The 25,720-nt window shown below is 45.0% G+C and overlaps 1 long non-coding RNA gene across 1 annotated transcript; it reads right to left on the bottom strand.

The window, feature by feature from the left end:
- Positions 1-407: 407 nt before the first annotated feature.
- LOC310839317 lies at positions 408-5,580 on the bottom strand. Its single transcript, XR_014561428.1, has 3 exons — positions 5,453-5,580; positions 1,228-1,397; positions 408-437 (listed from the first exon to the last, which is right to left on the bottom strand). It is a non-coding gene; the product is annotated as an uncharacterized lncRNA (long non-coding RNA).
- Positions 5,581-25,720: the final 20,140 nt, after the last annotated feature.

Raw genomic sequence — 25,720 nt, 5'->3', positions numbered from 1 at the left:
CAAAGTGTTGGTGCTGGCCTTTAAAGCCCTAAATGGCCTCGGTCCTGTATACCTGAAGGAGCGTCTCCACCCCCATCATTCAGCCCGGACACTGAGGTCCAGTTCCGAGGGCCTTCTGGCGGTTCCCTCACTGTGAGAAGTGAAGTTACATGTAACCAGGCAGAGGGCCTTCTTGGTAGTGGCGCCCTCCCTGTGGAATGCCCTCCCACCAGATGTCAAAGAGAAGAACAACTACCAGACTTTTAGAAGACATCTGAAGGCAGCCCTGTTCAGGGAAGCTTTTCATGTTTAACAGACCACTGTATTTTAATATTTTGTTGGAAGCCACCCACGAGTGGCTGGTGAAACCCAGCCAGATGGGCGGGGTATAAATAATAAATTATTATTATTATTATTATTATTATTATTATTACTACTTCTCATTAGCAGCCCCAACCCTGCTTTAAAGAGAGAGAGAGAGAGAGAGAGAGAGAGAGAATGAGCTAATATTATATATTAAAGAAAACATCTCTGATCATATGCTGGCTGGGTATAAACCAGATATTTAAAGCATACGGTTTCCTCCGATAAATCATGGAAGCTGTAGTTCGCTAAGGTTCTTGGGAATTGCATCCCTATGAGAGGCAAACTACAGCCCCCAGGATTCTCTGGGGGAAGTCATGTGCTTTCAATATATGGTGCGTATCCAGCCGCAGAATATTTCCCTGCTGGACAATGTGCTATTGCAGCCCATCTCCAAACTCTTAAAAAGGAGGAGAGCTGCCTTTCAAGACAGTGGGCAAGGTTCCCATATAATCCCAGAGTCTTGGAGACTGTCTTTTTGAAAAGTAAGCACCGATTCCCTTCTCCGCTTTTCATCCAGCAATGCTTTGCTGCAGCTTTGAAATTGAGCTAGTACAGATCATACCAAGTCGCTTCCATCAAGAGCTGCCTTCGATCAGGCTGAAAGCTCGCTTAATTCCAGTCTGTTCTATTGTGTGTGTGTGTGATGGTTAAATTGGAAAACATGATATACTATGCATGCTATAACTCAGAGTCAGTGAGTCAGTGGAACATTGGATTTTAATTAATTCTGTTGGTTTTCTTTAGGAAGGGAGACAGACAAGTCAGGCAATTCTGGCATTTATTTGTGAACGCTTTCCAAACAAGCAGACGTTTAAGAGCCAAAGATGAGAGAGTTGGCTGGAGAAGAAGGGGTAGGGCACCGGAGCAGCACATTTACATCACCTTGCTGCCTCCTAGTCAAATTCTTTCCATTTGAGCCCCGGTAGGGTGGTGCAAGGGGTGTTCTGGAGAACTTGGCAAGATCCTGCTTTACAGAGCAGTGGTGCAGACCTGTCTTCTTACTCTCAGGTGAGGAATCTTTGAGGGAAATCAGCCTCCTTACTTCCTTGCACCTAAGAACATAAGAATAACCTGCTGAAGCAGGTCATAGTCCAGCACTGTTTTCGCAGTAGCCAACAAGGCGCCATGGTGTCAGGAATGAGCCAGCGCCAAGCAAACGTTTGCAGCTAACTGCAGAAAATAGCCAGGATCAGAGAGGCTGCTTTGATGTTAGTCAGACAGAGGAAAGCCGGCAGCTGCATACTCCGGTTCCTCCTGACCTTGATGTGCAAGCTGATAAGACAGTAATGCAGACCAGGCTAGAATGCAGTCAAAACTCGCCTGAAGCACAAAGAGGCAGGAAAGAGTTTAGAGACAGCCTGTCAGAGAATGGGGAAGAGGTGGGAGCTGCCCCACTTAGTCTGAGCTCTCAGCGAATGGGAGGTTGCAAGATAGGAAGCAAAACACAAGATGTAAGAAGCGGAAGTTCAGTTGCTTCTGGTCATGCTGGAAGCAGTCTTCAGAAGGGTCATCTTGATTGATGATTGTGGCGGCTGTGTTAAGTCATCCGGAGCTATCTGTTTTGACAATAAATCGTCCTTTTTAATTAACGGTGCTTACTGTGTTATCAAGCTGGGGACTGGACTCCTGACACATGGGAAACCTGAGAGAAGGGTAAAGGTTAAAAAGGTAAAGGACCCCTAGATGGTTAAGTCCAGTCAAAGGTGACTATGGGGTTGCGGCGCTCATCTTGCTTTCAGGCCGAGGGAGCCAGCGTTTGTCCACAGACAGCTTTCTGGGTCACGTGGCCAGCATGACTAAATCACTTCTGGTGCAACAGAACACTGTGATGGAAACCAGAGCGCACGGAGATGCCGTTTACCTTGCCTCTGGAGCAGTACCTATTTATCTACTTGCACTGGCATGCTTTCAAACTGCTAGGTTGGCAGGAGCTGGGACAGAGCAACAGGACCTCATGCCATCACGGGGATTCAAACCGCTGACCTTCTGATTGGCAAGCCCAAGAGGCTCAGTGGTTTAGACTACAGCGCCACCCACGCCCCCAGAAGGAGCAGGGCAGCAATCTGCACTTCACATTCCTTGAAACTGGTATTCAGAGTCATACTGAATGCTATTGTCGGTAGCAGCTACTGATAGCCTTCCCACTGCGATTTTATTCTTCTTCTAACCATGGAGTCGGTTTACAGACCCTCCAAGTGTCCCTATTTTCCAGGGATAGTTGTGGATTTACAGAAACTGTGCTGGTTTCTGATTTGATCCTGGAATGTCCCACTTTTCCATAGGACGTCCCTATTTTCATCAGAGAAATGTTGGAGGATTTGAGTTTAGAGACGGGCCACTGAAAGCTGGACAGTGGCCTTCCTTATCTCGGAGACATGATTCAGCTGCCTTGCTGGAGATGAGCAGCTCTGGGTTTGCTCAGTGCCTGGATGGGAGACTGGCTGATATAATTCACCATGGGTAGGCAAACTAAGGTCCGCAGGCCAGATCAGGCCCAATTGCCTTCTGGATCTGGCCCGTGGACAGTCCAGGAATCGCCGTGTGGATCGCCAGTACGCATGTTCTTTCCCTCTCTCTCACATGGCAACGTCAGCGTCGCTTCCTCCCTTCCTCCTCCTGGCTTCTCCCTGCCCTGCCTAGAGGAGGAAGCGGACTGGGCTTCGTTGGTGCCAGCAGCAGCAGTGCTTGAGTGGCCACCATTTTAAGCAGCCCCTCTCCAGAGCCCTTTTGACGCGCTGCTCATCGTCCCTCTACCACCCCTGCCGCACGCAAGACACAGGTAAGCTGCCACCGGGGCTAGTGGTGCTCTTGCATCATTCCCCCCCCCCCAAATATAGTCCAACTCCCCAGAAGGTCTGAGGGACAGTGGACAGCCCCCTGCTGAAAAAGTTTGCTGACCCCTGTCACTCACTATGCAGTGCTGTGCCCATCAACTGCTGCTTCATGGTAGATTCGGCATAAAAACCAGCGTGTGAGGATATACTGCAAACAATAGGTTTACCAGCTGCAATTGTGGGAGAGTCAAGCATAATTTCACACAGAAGCATATCATTGCTTACTTCAACTCACCTGTGGAAACAACTCAGAGGCCATGAAAGAAGGAAGGGAAACAACAGGAAGATTTAAAGGAACTATTGGAAACTCAAGACAGTAGAGATATAAGATGATCAGAGCCCCACCGAACTTGAAGCATGGGAAGTCCTGATAAAAAAATTATAATTTGGCAGAGTATTTGGACTATATGATATGTATTTGTATAATTTGGAATATTTAATGTGATTGGATTGGATTGTTAAAATGGAAAATTTAATAAAAATTATTTACAACAACAACTGCAGCTCCATGGTAAGAAGTGGGATACAAATGTAAGATAATGAAATCCAGAATGGCCAGTACCTCTCCCAGTAGAAATCTTACAGGATAAAATTTTATTCAAGTGAAATAAACATACGGGGAAAAAGAAGATGAGCTCTATCATAAGAGTCTTTCTATAAACTGACTAAGGGTACTGAAACTTTTTCCTCATACCTATGCATATTCTTTTTTTGTACCCCGCCCCCACAAAGAAAAACGTTCTTCACCAACCTGCTTTCCTCCAAATATTTTGGTCTAAAATTCCCAGTAGCAGTCCAAAACATCTAGAGGGAAGCACATTGGCAAAAGCTGCCCTGAAACTTTAAAATGCAGAGAAGAAGAAGAAGAAGAGTTTTGATTTGATATCCCGCTTTATCACTACCTGAAGGAGTCTCAAAGCGGCTAACATTCTCCTTTCCCTTCCTCCCCCACAACAAACACTCTGTGAGCTGAGTGGGGCTGAGAGACTTCAGAGAAGTGTGACTGGCCCAAGGTCACCCAGCAGCTGCATGTGGAGGAGCGGAGACGTGAACCCGGTTCCCCAGATTACGAGACTACCGCTCTTAACCACTACACCACACTGGCTCTCACGCTGGCCCAAGGTCACCCAGCAGCTGCATGTGGAGGAGCGGAGACGTGAACCCAGTTCCCCAGATTACGAGACTACCACTCTTAACCACTACACCACACTGGCTCTCAATTCCCCAGCACAAAAATATTCAAGAAATGACTCAATGATACAGGGCATGTCTGAAGTCTCAGGGCTTGTCCCCACTTCTGCTTGTTTTGTGCCTAGAAAGAATGGGGCCAAGCGTTTTCCCCCTTGCCCCACTCCTTTCCAATGGAAAACCTGCCGTTTAGTGCTAAATCGAAGCAAATGTCAACCTGGAGAAAATCTGAATTGCCATTTGTTCCGATTGAGTATTAAAGAGTGGTTTTCCCCAGAGGAAAGTAGCAGGCGAAGGAGAGGTGTGGTTAAGCCCTCAGTGAGACTAGTAATTCTGCACAGGACTGAAACCTAATATTTCAAAATGTATGCAACAATACTGGGCAACTGCCATGACCTACATATCTATTTGCACAGAGTTATTTTGCAATGCACTGTGCCGTTTATTAATTGCTAATTAAATTGTAGGAATGATTCCCGAAGTAAAGCGTAAAAGGTCCAAAGGATCTTTTAGCAAAGCACTCCCTCTTCCTTGCGTCTCTTGCATCCTTAGGGAATCTGAAATGGGGTGAAATCCCCAGAATGGATGGAATCCATGGTAAAATCCCGGCTGAGTTTGCTGGTCTAGCTAGCAAAGCAGGAAGAAGCTGTCCTAAAGGCAACAGCTCCACTCTGTTCATCAACAAAACAGCAGAGCACATCTGTCTCTTCTAGAGATTCAGATTTCCACGGAGGCAGGATGGTCACACTGCTCTGTCTGCCCTCAGAAAAACTGGTAGAAAAACCAGTATCCCATTGGGACTGAATCCAGGGCTGCCGCGAACCTACTGAATGGCTGCTCCATTGATCTCAACGCTGAATGTGGCTCCGTTGTGGAAATACAGGAAGTTCTGCTGAGTGTGAGCTTCTGAGCACATGCCCAGTAGGAAAGACTCTTGTCATCACGGCGACCATTACCATCAGATGACTTGTGCAATTTTGGGATGGCACAGAGGACTCACGAGTATCCAGACTTGTAACTCTGAATGTCCCAATCCCTTTTGCTGCCCACCCCCCAATAAACACATGGTGAAATCCGTTGCTCACGTGACCGCTGCATCATAAACAAAATGAGAAGACAAACTATCCCCGGGGAATGACCTGGTGCTGAGTGTTTCTTCGGTTAAAATAAATTCATGGATGGCAAACAAGCAGAGGAATCTCACGTGAACTTTGTCACGCTATTAAAATGTATTTATAGCTTGTTTCTGCGTAAAAATATACTTTGGTCTGGCACACAGGATATTTTTCTTGTGACCCTCATTAAACCATCTCGTGATGACTCCTGGTGTGTGTGTGTGTGTGTGTGTGTGACAATCCACTCATTGAAGATTCCTGGCTTAAGTCTGAGAAGCCTTAAGCAAGTAGCTTCTGCTCTGTTTGGCTGCCAGTTGAAAACTCTGATCTGTTTCATAAAGCTTGCCACCTAGAAATACCGTATTTTTCACTCTATAAGACGCACCAGGCCATAAGACGCACCTAGTATTTGGAGGAGGAAAACAAGAAAAAAAAAATTCTGAATCTCAGAAGCCAGAACAACAAGAGGGATTGCTGTGCAACGAAAGCAGCTATCCCTCTTACTGTTCTGGCTTCTGGGATAGCTGCGCAGCCTGCATTCACTCCATAAGACGCACACACATTTCCTCTTACTTTTTAGGAGGGAAAAAGTGAGTCTTATAGAGCAAAAAATACGATACTTCCTCCCCTGCATGCTCACCTACTGCCATGTGTACCATATAATACAGTGGTACCTCGGGTTACAGACGCTTCAGGTTACAGACGCTTCAGAAATAGTACCTCGGGTTAAGAACTTTGCTTCAGGATGAAAATAGAAATCATGCTCCGGCTGCGCAGCGGCAGCAGGAGGCCCCATTAGCTAAAGTGGTGCTTCAGGTTAAGAACAGTTTCAGGTTAAGAACAGACCTCCAGAACAAATTAAGTTCTTAACTTGAGGTAGCACTGTATGCAATACTGGTTTATACAGACCCACCAAGTGCCCCTATTTGCCAGGGACGGTCCTGGATTTACACAAGCTGTCCTGGATTCTGATTTGAACTTGAAATGTCCCTCTTTTCGTTGGAGTCCTAAGGAAAAATGGGACATTCCAGGTTCAAATCATTTCATCGGAGAAATGTTGGAGGGTATGGTGTTATGTGACCCACTGAGCCAAGGAGATAAGTAACTATACAACCTTTTGTAAACTACTGAAGACAGCCCTGCATAGGGAAGTTTCTCTCTCTAATGTTTAATGTCTTTATATATGTTGGAAGCCGCCAAGAGTGGCTGGGGCAACCCAGTCAGATGGGAGGGGTATAAATTATAAAAAAAATCATATAATTGTTGTTATGGAATAGGATGTGCCTATTTTCATCAGAGAACTGTGGGAGGGTATGTTTATATAGATCACATCTAATGTCTGACTCCTGTGATTTCCCTCCTCTTATGCATATCAGCCATTCCACATGTTAAATGGGGAAGTAATGGCGTCTCCACTTCCATCGTTCAGCCCAGACACTGAGGTCCAGCTCTGAGGGCCTTCTGGTGGTTCCCTCACCGTGAGAAGTGAAGTTACAGGGAACCAGGCAGAAGGCCTTCTCGGTAGAGGCGCCCGCCCTGTGGAATGCCCTCCCATCAGATGTCAAGGAAATAAACAACTACCTGACTTTTAGAAAACACCCAAGGGCAGCTCTGTTTAGGGAAATTTATAATGTTTGATGTTCTGTTGTGATTTTAATATTCTGTTGGGAGCCACTCAGAGTGGCTGGGGAGGCCTGGCCAGATGGGCGGGGTATAAACAATAACAACAATTATAATTATAATTATAATTATAATTATAATTATAATTAATTATTATAATGAGTAGATGATATTCCTGGCTTGCTGGGCTCATGAACTGGCTTTCAGCATTCTGTGGGATTGTGGGGTTACAGAACAAAGTAGGCATCCAGAATGTTTGTGGGATCGTAACTATTTGCAATAAGTGACCCGTTGAGCAACAGGACTGTGTTCAGATGTTTTTATTTGGAACTAAACTCGGCTAGAGAAATGCCTGGCCCGCCTCTCTGCTCCCAATAAATCTGCACACCACACAATAAAACCTAATTTCTATATGGTATCGGGGACAAAAAGCATATTTAAAATTTGAAATACAGAATGCAGAGGCACTGTGGGGTGAGTTTTTTTGTTTCGTTTTTTGAATCATGGATTTGGCCATCAACAGCCTGTACTCCAAGGATGACTATGTGCACAGAGTACAGACTGTCTCGGTTAACGGAGTCACTTTTCTGTTCTCAGACCCAAGCTTCATGTGGAAGGAGACTGCATTGTACTGCTGCCAGTCCGCACCTCCCCAGTAACACAGAGCTGATGTGGTCTGCTGCATGCTGTCTTTAGCAGCGGCTAATGAAGCAGAGCAGGTTGCGATCGTAAAGAAATACTAATTATAGTGTTGTCACATTGCACGGTTTTTCAGCTTGCTTGCAACCAGGCAGCGTGGCCCATGTGTCTCAATGCACGGTCTCAGCTGGACCTCAGATGCTTTGCTATCCTCTTTTCTGCTGACAGTACGTACCTCTCACAACACTCCAACTACACATGAAATCCCCAGTTATGCAAGCCACTGCAGTGACGCCCTTAAATCCACTCGAAACTATTTTGCAAATGCCTGAGCCCACATGCTTCTGCAATGAATGCCAGTGTAAGGATGCCCTCCCAAAGATAGATCTAATCTCCCTATTATTTTTTTAAATTATTTTTATTAAATTTTATTAAATAAAAAAGAAAAGAATATCAAATGAGAAAAGAAACAAAGAAACAAATTTCATACATATACACATGAACATAATTATTTATACATCTGTAAAGCAATATTCAAAAAGAAGAGGAAGAAAGAAAAAAAAGAATAAAAGAAGAAAGAAAAATTAAAAATACAAATTTAGAGAATAGAAAAGTGTTCACCATAAACAACAATTTCAGATCGATGCTTGCATTCAATTTTATATTTCCATCTTGCAAAATATCAGTCTTAATTAAAATGTTTTAAAAGACTTCCCTATGTTTGTGTGAGTCCTTTGTAGGGATGGGAAAATCTGCCCATTTTCTTTTCTCATTTTTCCAATTTTCAGTTGTCCATGTTTCCATATCAGCATTAAAAAAAAAAATTCCTCATGAAAATTCATTAGTATTTTACTGCGAATTTCTCCTAATCTAGACATATTTGTATGCAGTTTTGTCTAATAGACATAGTTTTGCAAAGCAATTTCCCCCAGTATAATGCACTTGGCATGTTATTTTCCCCCACCATGGTTTACCCCAGTAAAGGTAAAGGACCCCTGGACCGTTAAGTCCAGTCAAAGGCGACTATGGGGTTGCGGCACTCATCTCGCTTTCAGGCCAAGGGAGCCGGCGTTTGTCCATAGACAGCTTTTCCGGGTCATGTGGCCAGCATGATGAAACTGCTTCTGGTGCAACGGGACACCGTAACAAAAGCCAGAGCGCATGGAAACACCGTTTACCTTCCCACCACAGTGGAACCTATTTATCTACTTGCACTGGCATGCTTTCGAACTGCTAGGTTGGCAGGAGCTGGGACTGAGCTACGGGAGCTCACTCAGTTGTGTGGATTTGAACCACCAACCTTCTGATTGGCAAGCCCAAGAGGCTCAGTGGTTTAGACCACAGCACCACCCCTAGTATATGCATCTCTGTACACATCATTTGACTGAAGAACTACATTTGAAAATTCAGAGAAGAGCGTATTTTGAAGAACGGCTGTGATTTGGTTTGCACGGTGTTTCAGGAAGGGAGAACTAGGCAGGTTTGCCTGGAAAGGTGAACTGAATCAAATTTCTTCCCACCTCCTTGCTCTTCATAATGTTCATGATCCACAAGGCTATTAGTGACTCCTGACAGCATAAGAGCAACTATCCTGCAAATAACTATGGGCCTTTGCCTTTCTGCTACAGGGGTCTGCAGGTCAAATGGGGACCCTGAGAAGATTCACACAGCTGTTGAAAGCAACATGCTGTCTCCTCGATAGAAAAGAGGGAGAGCTCGAACCCTGTAATAAAAAATTGAAACGGTTGCTTTGTAACAAGTTTTGGGATAACATTAACTGTTTGAAGCAGATGTCTTAGCACATTTGCAGATCACTGGGTGGGTTTTCAGTTTGCGATGTGTGCTGAAACCTGATTTACACTGCAATCCTCGGCAAGGGTATTACCAGCCCAGAAATGGAAACAAGAAGAAATTCCGACGAAAGAAGAATGGCAGACGAAATGAATGGACTATGCAGAATTGGACAAAATGACAGGAAGGATTCGAAACCTGCGGGACCAGAGATTTACAGAAGATTGGAAGAAGTATATGAATTATTTGAAGAGCAACTGTAATCAACAAATTACGCTAGTAGGACTACAAGAAGTTTTGTAAGGAGAAATATATGAAGTGTTACAAAGTAGAAAAAGATAGAGATATCGGTCATGAGTTTGAAATGTAATAGGGAAAATAAGAAATGCATACTGAGAGATTAGATTGGAAAATTTTCAGACAGGATTGATGGAAGTCAAAAATTGGAATAAGATGTAAAAGTATGTTTAATTACTGTTGAAAATGCTATGTTAAAAAAACTAATAATATATATATATATATATATATATATATATATATATATATATACACAGTGATGCCCCGCAAGATGAAATTTATCCGTTCTGTGAGGCTCTTCGTATAGCGGTTTTTTCGTCTTGCGAAGCAAGCCCATTGACAGCTTAGCGGATTAGCGCTATTAGCGGTTTAGCGGCTTTTAGCGGATCAGCTGATAAGCGGCTTAGGAAAAGGGGGGGGGAAAGGGGGAAAAACCCGCAGGAACTCGCAAGACATTTCGTCTTGTGAAGCAAGCCCATAGGGAAATTCGTTTTGCAAAGCGCCTCCAAAACGGAAAACCCTTTCATCTAGCGGGTTTTCCATCTTGCGAGGCGTTCGTCTTGCGGGGCACCACTGTGTGTGTGTGTGTGTGTGTGTGTGTGTGTGTGTGTATGACTTATGCTGCAATCCCAAGACTCAGTTTGGAAACTTTCGTTTAAAATTTTGCATTGTCAAAAACCCAGGTTCCGAAAAGACTAAATTCTGAAACAGAGCAGGTTCAAAGTATAGGCAAAATGTTGTGTACAAATTAATTTGTATAAATGAAGGCAATCACTCTCTCCCTCCCCACCCACCCTGTGTTCCACATCTGGCTTCCCTTAACATTCTGAAAGATGACAAAGACCCTTAATAACTCGGCAATCAGACATTTCCTGTCCCTCTTTTTTTGTTTGCTTGCGTTTTGGGAGGCAGAACATGAGGAAGGGAGAAAGAGCAGCCTTACAAAGCAGAGCTGGCATGGAAATACCAGGATGAGCTGAGAGAGGAACAAAAAAACAACAAAGTTTTGAGGTTCTCACCACTTTGCACTAACATTTCCATCAGTTATGAATGTATGCAAGTACAATACGGGAGCTTGTTTTTCTTCTTCTCACTCTCAAAGCTAAGAGTGGCTTGGTAGTTGGGGGCAGATTTTGTTTTGGGAAATGGCCTGGGAGGAAGAGTTAGTAATCCTTCCCCTTTTGCAACTTCCCTGTTCAGATCAGAAACCCTCTGTGGCTGCTTTGAAGTAAAGAGAAAGATGTAAAGAGATCTGACCTAGCCCTTGTCCAATAAGGCAGTTATCTAGCCAGACACTATCAGGCTGCAATAATTACTCACTGTCAGTTGGGAATGCAGTGCCAAGCCAATGAGTTCAGAATTGCACCTCCCTTTACCACAAATTCTGACCCAGTTCTTGAGAACGACAATTGCAAGCTGCTTTGGTCTAAATCAGGCATGGCCCAACTTGGCCCTCCAGATGTTTTGGGCCCACAATTCCCGTCATCCCTGACCACTGGTCCTGTTAGCTAGGGATGATGGGAGTTGTAGTCCCAAAACATCTGGAGGGCCAAGTTGGGCCATGCCTGGTTTCAATGAATCAATGTCTAACAGACAAAAACTAAGGGATTACAATAGACCAGAGACAACAATAGCTATTCTGATAGATGTTGCAAATTACTCTATTACTTTATTTATTTATTTTCCTGAGGAAAATGAGAGCAACGTTGAAAGAATAATTCCTACACATCCCAGCCTTGGAATTCAATATTCTCTGCAAACTCTAGACACTTCATATGGCTCCCCTATCTCAGCTCCATGAGTTCTTCCAAAAATTCCCAGAAGCAAAATTTAAAGGAGAGGGCATGTGCTATCATTTCAGTTAAATGCAATGCAAACAGTTGTCTGTCTCCGGCCTACAACCAAGACAATGAGTGCTGGGAAAGCAATTTCACCTGCAGTTCTATTGTGTCTCTCAATAGTGGATTGAATCAAAACCTGCAGGGTGCCTTAATACTGAAGTTAAATCAGGATCGCCAACCCTTTTCCTTCCACCTTGCAAACCAACCAACCAACCAACCAACCAACTGGATCATCTTCCATCCCATTCCCCTAGATCTCATAGGTGTTCCTAGTGCCACCTTAACTGAAGAGAATGCAACTAGTAGCAACAGAAGATTATGCTTTTGAGTTCTGCTTTCCTTTTTGGATTTTCCCAGGAGTGGGGGAATCTGAAATTCACTCAGCACAAACGAGTTGTGGTTAGGATGGGTTATGGTTCATGGCAGTGTCATGTGAATGATGCCCAGAAATCTTGGGCTCAAAGATCCTTCAAACTCACAGTAAAGCCCAATGTGATGACAAGGCCTGTGTCATCCTGGTGGCAACACTCCAGGTTGCTTCTTGAGGAGCTTCCTGGATCCAGCTCTGCCTTTCTGATCAGGATTCAACAGCGGTCTTCTTTTTACACGCTGGAGAGGAGTGATTTTCATGTAAGGCTTGTAATGTCTAATCAATATGAAGACAGTGTTGATGCAGTTAGGAAGACTGACACAATGGACAGTCCAGCCAAATAATAAGCAATGCTCCCTTTCTGGCAGACTCTATGGGGCTATCAGTGATACCACAGTGTTAACACGTCCTCCAGGTTTTGGAATGTGTTGTAGATACCAATTAGCTGCTGTTCTCCAGGGAGTGAGATTTCCTCCAGCTCAACTATCCAAACTGAGCCAAATGAAACAAATAAGTAAGGTAAAGGTAAAGGGACCCCTGACCATTAGGTCCAGTTGTGACCGACTCTGGGGTTGCGGCGCTCATCTCGCTTTATTGGCCGAGGGAGCCGGTGTACAACTTCCGGGTCATGTGGCCAGCATGACTAAGCCGCTTCTGGCAAACCAGAGCAGTGCACGGAAACGACGTTTACCTTCCCCCCGAAGCGGTACCTATTTATCTACTTGCACTTTGAGGTGCTTTCGAACTGCTGGGTTGGCAGGAGCTGGGACCAAGCAACAGGAGCTCACCCCGTTGCGGGGATTCGAACCACCGACCTTATGATCGGCAAGTCCTAGGCCCTGTGGTTTAACCCACATAAACTCAAAACTCTGTAAGTGTCAGATAGCCAGGTATTTCCATCTCATCAGGGGCTATGAACCATGTTACAGTAAACAGGTAAGTGTCAAATAATAATAATAATAATAATAATAATAATAATAATAATAATAATAATATATACACCCCCACCCACTTGGCTGGGTTTCCCCAGCCACTCTGGGCGACATACAGCTCATTAAAAATTGTAAAACATTAGACATTTAAAATTTCCCGATATAGGGTTGCCTTCAGATGTCTTCTAAAAGTCAGATAGTTGTCTATTTCCTTGACATCTGATGGGAGGGCGTTCCACAGAGTGGGTGCCACTATTGAGAAGACCCTCTGCCTGGTTACATGTCCCTACCCCTGGTATCTGCCCAAAATATTTCCCTGGGGACACCAACACAATAAGCCCAACCTCATTCAAATTTCCTGAAGAATTTAGAAGATTAGGGCCACTTCACACACTAAGCAAGATTAAACCAAGCTTGCCAAGAGGAAACACCAGTTGTGCTTCTGAAGAGTGTATATGGAGCTATATCGGGCATAGGCAACCTTCGGCCCTTCAGATATTTTGGACTACAATTCCCATCATCCCTGACCACTGGTCCTGCTACCTAGGGATCATGGGAGTTGTAGGCCAAAACATCTGGAGGGCCGGTGGTTGCCTATGCCTGTGCTATATGGCACTGGTGTTACAATACACACGTGTGTGTTGCAATCATAGTCGTGCTATGCATTTGTACAGTTTGACGCACACCCCATACTGTGATGTGTGAAGTGACCCTGATAGACGAAATGTGGTTTCCTGTCTGAATGCTGAGCAATGCGTTGTCATGAAGTCCTCATGATGGCTCCAGCATGTTCTCAGATTGTGGTTCAGCAGGCTGCCATGAACCTTCTGAAACTGAGCCACACAATCCTGAGGTGAGCATGTGCAACCAGATGGCCACGTTCCCACAGGGCTTGTTGCTTCATCACTACATAAGGTTTCCATGCCTGGATAGAAATAGCTTAGCCAGAGTTACTCCTGCTCCAGCCACCTCCTGCTTCAACTACGACGCAATACGTTGTATGTGGGTCTGCCTTCAAAAATAGTTCAGAAGTTGCAGGTAGTTCAAAACAAGGCTGCAAAACTATTAACTGGCATGGGACATTTTGACCGAATTATACCAATGCTTTATCAGCTGCACTGTCTCCCAGTCTGTTTCTGGGGCCAATTGGAAAATATTTATTTTCCTACTTATTTACTGGATTTAAGCCACATCCTTTAACCCCAAAGGCTCCCCAAAGGCTTACAAAAATCAGTTCTAAGGCTGTGTCTTGCAAGAGGAGAAAGGAATGGGAGGGAGGAAAAGCAAGCTTAAGGACAAGTCAGCAGCCAGCTCCTCGCAAACAGTAGTGGCAGCCTGCACCTCAGCAAATCAGGGCAATCTCCCCCCATTTTCTAAATTTGGAATCCCCCCAAATAGGGGTGGTCCTATACATAGGTACGTCCAGTACACAGAAAAATACAGTATTTGCTGCCCATCAATAGTCCAATCAAAAGCCATCCAGGGAATATTTAGTGATGGGCAGCTATAGAAATATAATGCAAATACAGTCTTCCAGACCTTTTGTGACTAAAGGACATCACATTCCCCATTCTTGCTTCCAGTAGCTGACATGGTGAATTTCAAGGAACAAGCAAGTTAGTTTCTTTTTCTGGCATGCATGATCCTCTGTAAACCACAAAAATGCTACTTCCTCTTGGAAATGGCCTTTCCCAAACCAACGACTTGTTCTACAAGCTCCTGCAGCTCTTAATTTCCAACGTTACATTAACGTTCTTCCAAGGACTTTCTCCATACTCCTTCCGTTGTCTCAAAAGCTGCCTAGGTCAGCTTTTTCTCCTTCCTATTGTTTTGACGTGCTTGATTTTGGGGACAGTTCTCTATAGAGCAACACTGTTGCTTATAGAAAACATAACGCACAAAAGTCGGGGCTCCCTTGTTTTCATTTGACTGCAGTAAATAAAAAAAGTGGGGAGAAAAGTTCGGATGAGGGTCTAGCGATGAATGATAACATACTGCCTCAGATCAGTGTCAGTCCTCTGCAATTGTTTGTCAGTTGGTTGATGATGGACTTTATCCCACAGTAGATGGTTAGAAGGTGAGGTAATCACATTACTAGAACCATAGCTGTCAACCATCCCTTATTTGGCGGGAAACTCCCTTATCCCAGTGCCGTGTCCTGCTGCTGTCCCTTATTGATGATGTCCCTTAAATTTCCTGGGTTTCAAAGGAAGCAGCTCCTCTCCCTCCCTCCCTGCCAGCCAGGGAGGAGGGAGGCTCCAACTGTGTTGCTTGGCTGCGTTGCTCACCCAAAAAGGAGTCTAAGAACGACTGGGCGTGGAGCTTGCATGCCTTGTGCCGATCAAATCGGCCGCATTGCCTGGGGACTCGCCTTTGCTCAGCGCTTCCCAGCGGAGAGGTGATGGTGGTTTTCCTTGCTGCATCCCCTTTGCTGGGTTGCTGCGCTATGGGAACCACCACTTGAGGCTTCATTTGGCTGCTGGCTGGGCTTTCTGCCTTTGGCTTGGAGGGGCTCAGAAGTTGAACATACCTGTGCCTGGAAAATCCCTTATTTTGGCTGCTGATCCCTTATTTTCAAGGCTGCTGGTCCCTTATTTTCAAATCTGTAAGTTGACAGCTATGTCTAGAACGCTACTCCCATTACAATCCTGTATTTCATGTGACTCAACACTTAGACCGTAGGGTAGGGATGCAGAACAGAACAAGAGCCCTCCTGGATAAGGTCTAAGGTCTAACTTTCTGTTCTCGTAGTGGCCAACCAGATACCTATGGGGCCTAAACACTCTCCCTTCCTGTGGTTTCAGGCAGCTGGCATTCTGGGGCATACAACCTCTGCTAGTTGTTATATGAAAAAAAAAACCTGCCTTTATAGAGTCCTTAAGTGGGTTCCCTATCGGTAGGAGAAAATAACAGAGGCCAACTAGAGAATATTGAGAAGCAAAGCGGCTAGTATGCCTGATCTTTATTAAACTGTTGCAACAGGGTCCCCACTCACCACACGTAGAAGGGAGGAGAGAACCCTGAACAATGGTACAGAGGCCCTTATACAGACTTTTGAAATTGCCCGCCCTGTAGCCCAAAACCACCCCCCTGAAACATCATGCATACATCACAGTAGGAGGCGGTCTGTAGCAGAAATCCTGCCTGCCTCGCGGTCCTTTCCAACTTTAAAATTCTATTATTTTGAGTGTCCTTTTCTGAACCTTATCCAGCTCTACAATATCATCTTTGCTGCTCAGCTGCTGGAACTATGGGTCGATCGTGGGGTCAATCATGGTTCATCGCGGGACCCTGACCCACCCAAAAAGCTCAACAAATTTGATGAAACTTCCCTGGTATACAGTATTCTGGCAGTTCCCTCACTGCGAGAAGTGAGGTTACAGGGAACCAGGCAGAGGGCCTTCTCGGCAGTGGCACCCGTCCTGTGGAACACCCTCCCACCAGATGCCTGGTCACACCACAGGTTTATATAAGAGCATTAATACTTGGGCGGTTTTATTTTAAGTCCCCTTCCTAATGATTCAGAACATGAGATTTCCTTTCTTCACATCCATCTGTCTCACACACTTGTGGTTCTCTTTTTATTTGGCTCCAACTCCCATCAACCCGAGTGTAATGGTTATATGGGGATGCTCGTGCGTAAGTTGCCGCCACTCCTGGCTGGACAGCCCTTCACTTCGTGGCTGTTCAGTCGCTAGCAGAATCTGTCAATGGGCGTTTCTTGAACCTCTTCCAGCAAAGAAGCTCTTTGACGCCAAGTCGCCGCCTACTTTCCCTGTGTGGAAGTCTTCTGCACAGGGTGGGTTTGGGCAGCGGAGGACCTGTGCTCTCCTCGTTGGTCTCCTGCGAAGAGTCCTGGAGCCTCCTCTCTGCTTCCCCCACCAGCCCCCCTCTATCCCTGGTGTAGCGCTGATTATCTTCCCCAGCCGGAGCCTTGCCTCTCTCCTTGCTTGGCCCCTCTCCAGCATCGCTGTGGAGCCTCGCCTCCTCCGCTAGTTGCAATGACAGTACCCTGACACCTAGCCAGCATGGCCAATGGTTAGGAATGATGGGAGCTGCAGGCGAAGAACATCTAGAGGGCTTTTCCTGTTCCTGCTAGAGAGGGTAAGGTTATTGTAATGGTTGTGAGGGGTTACTCGTGCGTAAATTGCCCTTCTGTTTAGTTAGTTTGCTTGCCCAACCATGCTTAGGGTCAGAGCTTGCCCTCCGTGACCTGTTAGTCACTTGCAGAATCCGAGAGTGGGCGTCTCTTGAACCTCTTCCAGCATAAAAGCTGTTTGACCCCGAGTCTCCCCCTATGTTCCCTGCGCGGAACGCGTCTGCGCAAGTAAGGGGAAGGCAGGGGCGTCCCAGCGCTCTCTCCACTAGTTTCGGGGGAAGGGTCTTGGAGCCCTGTCACCAATTCCTCCATCTCCCTCTCTTCTCTATGGGTGTTACGCTGAAATCCTTCCCCCCTGCTAGTCCCCTCTCCGGCATCGCTCGGGAGCCCTGCCTCCTTTTCTTGCTCTGATGGCAGTTCCCTGACAGTTATGAAAGACTTATTTGCCGTAGGCAAGTTTATTCATCTTGTAGGCTTCCCACAGACATCTGCTTGGCCACTGTGGGAAAGGATGCTGGACTAGATGGGTCATTGGTTTGATCCAGCAGGCTTGTCTTATGCAGACCCCCCCCCCCAAGTGCCCCTATTTTCCAGAGACAGTCATGGATTTACAGAAGCCGTCCTGGTTTCTGATTTGATCCCAGAATGTCTCACTTTCCCTTAGGACATCCCTATTTTCATCGGAGAAATCTTGGAAGGGATGGAATAGAATGTCTCCGTTTTTATTGGATAAATGTTGGAGAGGATGGAATAGGACGTCTCCGTTTTCATTGGAGCAATCTTGGAAGGGATGGAATAGGACGTCTCTATTTTTGTAGGAGAAATGTTGGAGAGGATGGAATAGGACATCCCTATTTTCACAGGAGAAATGTCAGCACGGATGGAATAGAACGTCTCTATTTTCATTGGAGAAATGTTGGAGGGCATGTTCTTATGTACTTATGCTATTAAGCAAAGCCTGGTCACACGACTAACTTCCACAGTGCCACTGTGCATGCAAGACAGCACCATTTGGCTTTGGCAAACTAGTGCACTGGTACCTTTACCTCAGAGAGGGAACAGACAAGCACGAGGAAAATGTGGGGAAGCACCAATGGAAACACCAGTCATAGTTGCCTCCTTGTCCTACATTGCAGGCCTGCAGTATTCTGAAAGTTAAACACATGTTCTGATGGCAAGGACAGAATGTGTTGAACGTTCTTACAAGGCAGGAGAACTTTGCCAAACCCCATTTTCGATTCAAGTGGTGCCCGCTGCCAACAATTGCTAGGCCCTTGTGACTCTTTAGTCACGAGGCAGTGTGGTGCAACAGTTATGGCCCTGGGTTAGGACCTGAGAGAGCAGGGTTCAAATCCCCACTCAGCTATGAAGCTCACTGGGTGACCTTGGGCTGGTCACTGCCTCTCAACCTAACCTACCTTACAGGGTTGTTGTGAGGATTAAATGTGGAAAACTGTGAATACTACCTTGAGTTCCCTGGAGAGAAACAAGGAGCTAAAATTTGTTGTAAACAAACAAACAAACAAACAAACAAACAAACAAACAAGGATTTGACATGAATAACCTCTACTGTTCCTGGTACAATGGTACCTTGGGTTAGGTACTTAATTCGTTCCGGAGGTCTCTACTTAACCTGAAACTGTTCTTAACCTGAAGCACCACTTTAGCTAATGGGGCCTCCTGCTGCTGCGCCACCACCAGAGCACAATTTCTGTTCTCATCCTGAAGCAAAGTTCTTAACCTGAGGTAATATTTCTGGGTTAGCGGAGTCTGTAACCTGAAGCGTATGTAACCCGAGGTACCACTGTTTTTCACCCTGCAACTCTACAGTGAGATTTCATCATGCTACTCTTGGGTTCAGCAGTCAGCCAATGTCACCCCATGTATATACGGTTCTTAAAAGCTTACAAGTGGGTGATTTAAAGACAGTTTCTCTCAGCCCACTTGTAACTAATGAGGTACATGAATGCCAAAAATTATATATTCAATAATGGAACATCTAAAGATTACTCCTTGTGCAATCCACTATAGATGTAAACTTGTGGCTTCCATTGCATAATCTTGGGCACATGCCTAACATCGCTCTCTCTGATCAAAAGGGATTACTCGTTTGTTAGATGTCTTAATTGTGATGAAAGCCCTTTGGTGCTGGCTGCTGGCGAAATGTCATAACCTAGCACAAAATGGTCTGCTAAGCCTGTCTTTGAGGGAGAATCTTGGGGGCAGGGAGGCAAATAGTTGGAGCAGGGATGCACTAGAGGGAGCTCGAGATTATGTGCTCCACCCCAGAAGCCGTCCATAAAGAATGTCACATTTTTCAAAAAGAACAAAAAAACCATTGGCAACTCTGTCATTCTTTGCCCAGTTTTAAGCAACGTTCCATTTCCCTCCTGTATCTCAAATTCTGCAACCTTCCCGCTGCCCGAATGATGCTTTTAAAGATGGTCTTACTCAGTGCTATTTTTCTAAAATAAAGAGGTGCTGCAACTCACCATGAACACCTCCCTTGTTCTCTTATAATGGCAATAGCACCCACCTGAGATGTGCCGGAACTGAGTTCCGGCGAGTTCCGGCTGAAAAAAAGCCCTGGACTACAGGAAAGATGGTGTTGACTAGCTGGAAAACCACAGGTACTGCATTACTTAATTTATATAACTAGATAAAAGGTAAAGGTAAAGGACCCCTGGACAGTTAAGTCCAGTTAAAGGCGACTATGGGGTACAGCACTCATCTCACTTTCAGGCCAAGGGAACCGGCGTTCGTCCACAGACAGCTTCCAGGTCATGTGGCCAGCATGACTAAACCACTTCTGGCACAATGGGACACCATGACGGAAACCAGAGCACATGGAAACGCCGTTTACCTTCCCACCACACCGGTACCTATTTATCTACTTGCATCGGTGTGCTTTCGAACTGCTAGGTTGGCAGAAGCTGGGACAGAGCAACAGTGAGCTCATCTCACTGTGTGGATTCAAAATGCCAACCTTTCAATCAGCAAGAGGCTCAGTGGTTTAGACCACAGCGCCACCCGCTTCCTGATGAACTAACACTACCCATAGCTAATGTACATAACCAAAAGCTTGGTTTTGTCTCAAGCCAGTTACAACATCATCATCAACAACAATTTCCCACCCATCTGACTGGATTGCCCCAGCCACTCTGGGCGGCTTCCAACAAAATATGACAACACAATAAAACATCAAACCTTGAAAACTTTGCTATGCAGGGCTGCCTTCAGATGTCTTCTAAAAGTTGCAAAGTTATTTATCCTTTGAAATCTGATAGGAAGTAGTTCCGTAGGGTGGGCACCACTACCGAGAAGGCCCTCTACCTGTTTCCCTGTAACCTCAATTCTCACAGTGAGGGAACTGCCCACTGTGTCCGGGCTGAACGATGGGGGTGAAGACGCTCCTTCAGGTATCCTGGGCTGCGGCCATTTAGGGCTTTAGAGGTCAGCACCAACACTTTGAATTGTGCTCGGAATGTCTGTAATAGGTTGTTGATAGATTTTAACAAAAATGAACAAAAAACATCCCATCCCTTTAACCCCTATTATCATCAGAGTGGGAATTAGTGTTTGAGGAATGCGGGGGAGATCCAAATGGTAGTTTAACAGTGAATGGGAAAACTGTCTGGCTCTGTGGGGGGAATAATTGTAGCAGTAGCAATAATAAAACCTGAAAAGCCTTTAATGATGCTTCCTCCACCTTTATCTCCTTATTACATCTGAATAATTAGGTGATCCCCACTGGAACTATTTAAGAACCCAGCCTGGAGCTATTCAAGACGGGTCAAGGTGGAATAGGGAGCTAATGATGCAGAAATGTTAAGGGAAGGCCTCTCTCTCTCTCTCTCTCTCTCTCTCTCTCTCTCTCTGTCTGTCTCCCCCCTCTTTTTGTTGTGATGAAAAATAATGGAATAGAATGAAAACACAGCATGAATAAGTACAGGGTGACTGGCTTGATTTCCCCCTGGTAAAATCCCATCCACCCCTACAATTTAGATTTCACAATTCAAGTTGGACTCTGAAATGTTCTGTTGGGGCTATCCTGGCTGTGTATATATTTTGGGAAATGTTTTCAAATGGTATTTTGACTAGCATAGGTGCCAGGGTTGATTTTCTAGCTAGCAGGGGGCATTGGAGCGCTGGATTTGCTCCAATCTGTTTTGCTGAAGTTCCAAAATGATTCCTTTGGTTTCTGGAAGAGCTATACTGCTGCTGCTGCTGCTGCTGCTGCTACCATGAATATTAAACCACAGACGTTGCACCCAGAAAAAGCAGTGATGGCCACGGACTTGGACAGCTTTAAAAGAGGATTAGACACTTTCATGGAGGGGAAGGTAATGCTCTGAATACCAGTTGCTAGAAACATCAGGAGGCAGGGGCGTAGTGTAGGGAGGGCCAAGGGGGACACAGCTCACCCTGTCCTTGAAAGATTCCATCAATTGTGTCTCCTTAAAATTGTACACATCACGTGGGAAGACAGGTTGGTGGTGGTCAGGAATACTTTTCAAGGACACTGAGTCTGTCAGCTGGCTCTCCCCTGGTGCTTCTTCTTCCTCCTGCTGTTCCAATATTTCCCAGCTTCTGCCCCCTGCAGCGTCTGAACTATGCCCTTCTGCAAACCGCTGTTCTAAATCTATACTGTCCTCCTGTTCTCAGGAAGGTTCAGGAGAAGGGGGGGGGTGGCCCTCACCATTCCTCCTCAGTCCAGTCCCTGACAGGATCGCTACATCGCCCAGGACTGGTTTGAGGGCCAGAGAGCAACGGCACCTTCACCTGGTGGTATATTGCGAGCGAAAACACTGCTCCTGATTCCCTCTACTGCCAGCGTCTGGCACGCAGAGGGGGGTGGGAAGCTGTATTGGCCCCAGCCCCATGAGGTGCCGGGTGAAACCACTGCTGCTTCCACTGAGGGTGCTGAGGCGATTTCACCCCAGTGCCTTGCGGGGACGGGGCTGATGCAACTCATTCCTCCCTCAGTGTGCCAGGTGGAGGTACATCCCCTTTGGGCTCTGGGGTGGGGCTCCTTGCAAGCCACTAGGATTCTCCAAGGTGCTCCCCATTTGCGCTCATTTCACTGACACACAAGGAGGTCTGGAGCGTAACCCCCAGGTAAATGGGGTGCGGTCAGTACTGCAAATAGAATAAGTAATAAAACAGAGTTAAATATCAATCGATAAAATCAACTTAATTAAAAATTTAACAGCTTACCTTTCAAAAGGGGTAATTACTGAGTGGGGCCCAGCCAGCTATTTACCTAGATTTATATCTCCATCACATCAGTTTCTAATTTTAGTTTGTAGATAGCTACTGGTAAAAATGCAACATACAAAAATAAAATGGCAATAATTAAGATGATTAAGGCTTCTCCAGTGGTATTGCCTACATTTGCCTTGTAGGCTTTGGCTTGTGCCTTGGCTACTGCCTTTTTAAAGGGGGATTTTAACATCTTTTTCAGAAATCAAGAAATCGACCAGTGGGTGCCATTTGTTAAACAAACCAACAAGAGTGTCTCTCTAATGCCTTGTATCAGTGAACAATTGAACAGACACTCTGCCAATCTACACAAACTGCTGGACGGCATTAATTAGAACCAAGCAAACCTGAGTTCCTTCCTTAAACAAAACATTGATTTTAAGTAAGCAACCCTTCTTGGCTTGGTTTATTTTTAAGCAAATCGTACCAGTGGGATGCCTTTACTGACTTAAGAAATGCAAACTATTTCTGCATAATTTGTGCATCATTTGAACTCCTTCTTGGCCAAGACAAGAGCTTTCTGGATTATACATGGGTCATATTTTGATACCAGGATTTGTCCTCAACCAACGAAAACTCAATTGTTCCTGATTGCCAGATGGTGTTCTGACATTCCCTTATGTTTGAGCCAATAATTAAATATCTGCTGAGAGATCTTCATGGACTAGACAAAAGATCCTGTTACCACATGCAAAAACTGGATGGGGCATATGGGAGCGTAGTCCCTTAAGTTTTATAAGCGCAGAATATTTTCTGGATGCTGTCAGTAGATCTAGTAAAGCAATGTGGATTTCAGTTAAGTCTGCCCCAATTTTCAAGGCATAATTCTGCATTAGTGGAACTTAAACATTTCATCTCACAGATCCAGCTAGGCAGAATCTGGTGACAATTGACGTATCAACAGAATTGCCCACCAGCTTTTTGCACTGGGTAAACCAGCTAATGTTTCTTTGTGTTTTGCTTTGCAGTGTTTTGCAGTGTTTGTGTTTTGCTTTGGCCTTCTCTTGTGGGCTTCCTTTCTGTCCTTGCCCATGGCCTCTTGAAGTCAGAAGACTAGCTTTGCACAGTGGAATTTCCTTTCCAACCAGGCAGGTAGACCCATCTCCTTGCCCTTGGATCACGGACTTTGATCCTTGAAAACAAAAGGGTATGAGTAATTACTTCTCGATCCATCCGGCCCTGTGTGAAACTTTGAAGGAGAGCTATGACTTCATCACTTGGCACCCGTGGGTTGCAGACACCACCCATGGGAAGCCTGGGTGATCTCACCACTGTCCTTACAGAGCGGCATACAAGGAGCTACCTTGGGCAAATGTAAAGCTGCCTGATCTTTGTATAAAGAGGTTGTAGGTTTGCAAGCAAAGCAGTTACTTAGGATATATTACTGTCTTCTGGGCCAAGTTCATAACTCCTTGCACAGTCCTCTGACTAATGACTCAGGATTTGAGGAATTTTGCCATAAAACGCTGGCAGCAAACAGAGCGTCCAAGAAGTGCTAAGACACTCTGTGTGTGCGTGTAGAAGAAATGCCCTTGTAACTTTTAAAATCTGTTTATGCTTGGAGGTGACTTTCGAAAGGACTAGACAAGCACGACTCTTTCTCTGGTTGTTGTGACATGTGCAGTACACAACAATGTGCAACGTTGAAGGAGGGATAATCACTTTTCCCTGAGATAATTCTTGGGCCGTGCCTGAGGAATGGAGTGTCACATTTGTGTGTTCTTGTGTAACTATTGTTTATTGCGATGTACTTGCTCAGATGTACCAAGTGGATTGGGCTACTGGGAAGTGGGGCACCAGAAATGATGTGCAGAATAGACTGTTGTTTGCCATTCCCTTTATCTCCCCACACTTTGGGAGACTGCATTTCTCAACGTTTTGAGGACTGAACATTTGATTTCGAAAATGAAATCAAGCGAACCAAACCAGTGCCAGAGTTTTGTCCTCTGCAGCACACATTAAGAGATGGGGGCCACAGCTCACCCTGTCTGAGATTATCTCTAGATACTGCAAGCTAAGTGATAGCATTGTGAGAGCTGGCCTTTTGTTGTGCTATTTTGAAACTGTGTGGCTAAGACCACAAATATCTTTGTTAGACTTTAAGGTGCCAGAAGACTCTTTCTTGCAACATTTCATTTTGTCCTCCTTTTTTTTTTTTGCTGTCAGATGAAATCAAGTAGTAAAAGCAGTTTCTCTGTGCTTGCAACTATCAGAATGACCACTGACGCTGGTTTGAATCGTGTCTGTGTTTCTGACTAAATGACCGCTCTCTTCTCTGTTGCTGCTGCGGCGGCTGATATTGCCCTAAAACCATTTTTTTCATCAAGGTAAAGAGCAGATGCTATCTCGGGCTGAGTTAAATCGCCTTTTTGTTTATGCGATCTTCTAAATTCAGTGTTAATAGGCTTCGAAGAGGAATATATTCTGCCAACACAAACAGTTTCTCGGAAACGCAAAAGAAATGAGTTCTTGCTTGCAGGAGTCTGCAGCAAGAATTATGAAAGCTATAAAAACAGGCGTATGAAAAGTTCTCACTGAAGATCAGAAATGACTGTCAGGGGGGCACTTCAAACAGGCCACACAAAGGTATAATTTTATGCTTCTCGGAGGAGGGGCATATTTAAACACAGCACCTAACTCGCTTTTGACATATTGCCCAAACCTTGGAGGTCTGTAAAATTCCTGGAGGAGAATAAGAACTGAGCGATCAAAATCAAACCATGGTTCATTCTGAGTTTTGGAAGGCAAGAATCTGAAAAGGAGAAAGAGAAGTTCTACTCAGATTAATTTGCTTGCAATAAAATAAAGCAGATTTCCCCGTCCCCCATTCTCAGGTATGAATGCAGATGGGTTTTGTGATATTTAGTGGGAAGATGTAATAGCATTTGAATTTAGCAAGTTGTTGCTTGGCCTTCAGGCAGGTATCACACTGCCTGTTCTCCTAAGTATTGACTTCATCTTCTGCTATCACACCTAAGTTCTACTTATGGGCTTCCTATAGGTATCTGGTGAGTCAATGTGGCTAGATAGGACTTTGGTCTTGATCTAGCAGGGCTCTTGGTAGGTTTGCAAACATGGTTAGGAGCACTCAACTGCATCCTCCCCACCCTATACTATCATCTGGACATCATTCTGCTTACTTTTCAGTCTGGAAGTTAAATTATGGTTTATCAGTTAATACAGTGGAACCTCAGTTATCAAACATAATCCATTCCAGAAGGCTGTTGTGTTTTTTTTTATAAGATATTTATTAAAGTTTTAAGAGGTACAAAAAGAAAAAGCAAAAAACATCATTTTAAACAAAAAAACCAATACCACACATCCCAATAGGTAAAGAAAAAAGGAAAAGATACAAAAGAAAAAAAGAAAAATAAAAGAGAAAAAGCA

This window comes from Podarcis gaigeae (genome assembly GCF_964106915.1).
Source record: "Podarcis gaigeae genome assembly, chromosome: 2".
NCBI classification, from domain to species: Eukaryota; Metazoa; Chordata; class Lepidosauria; order Squamata; family Lacertidae; genus Podarcis; species Podarcis gaigeae.
This window is presented reverse-complemented; position numbering and strand designations above follow the sequence as displayed.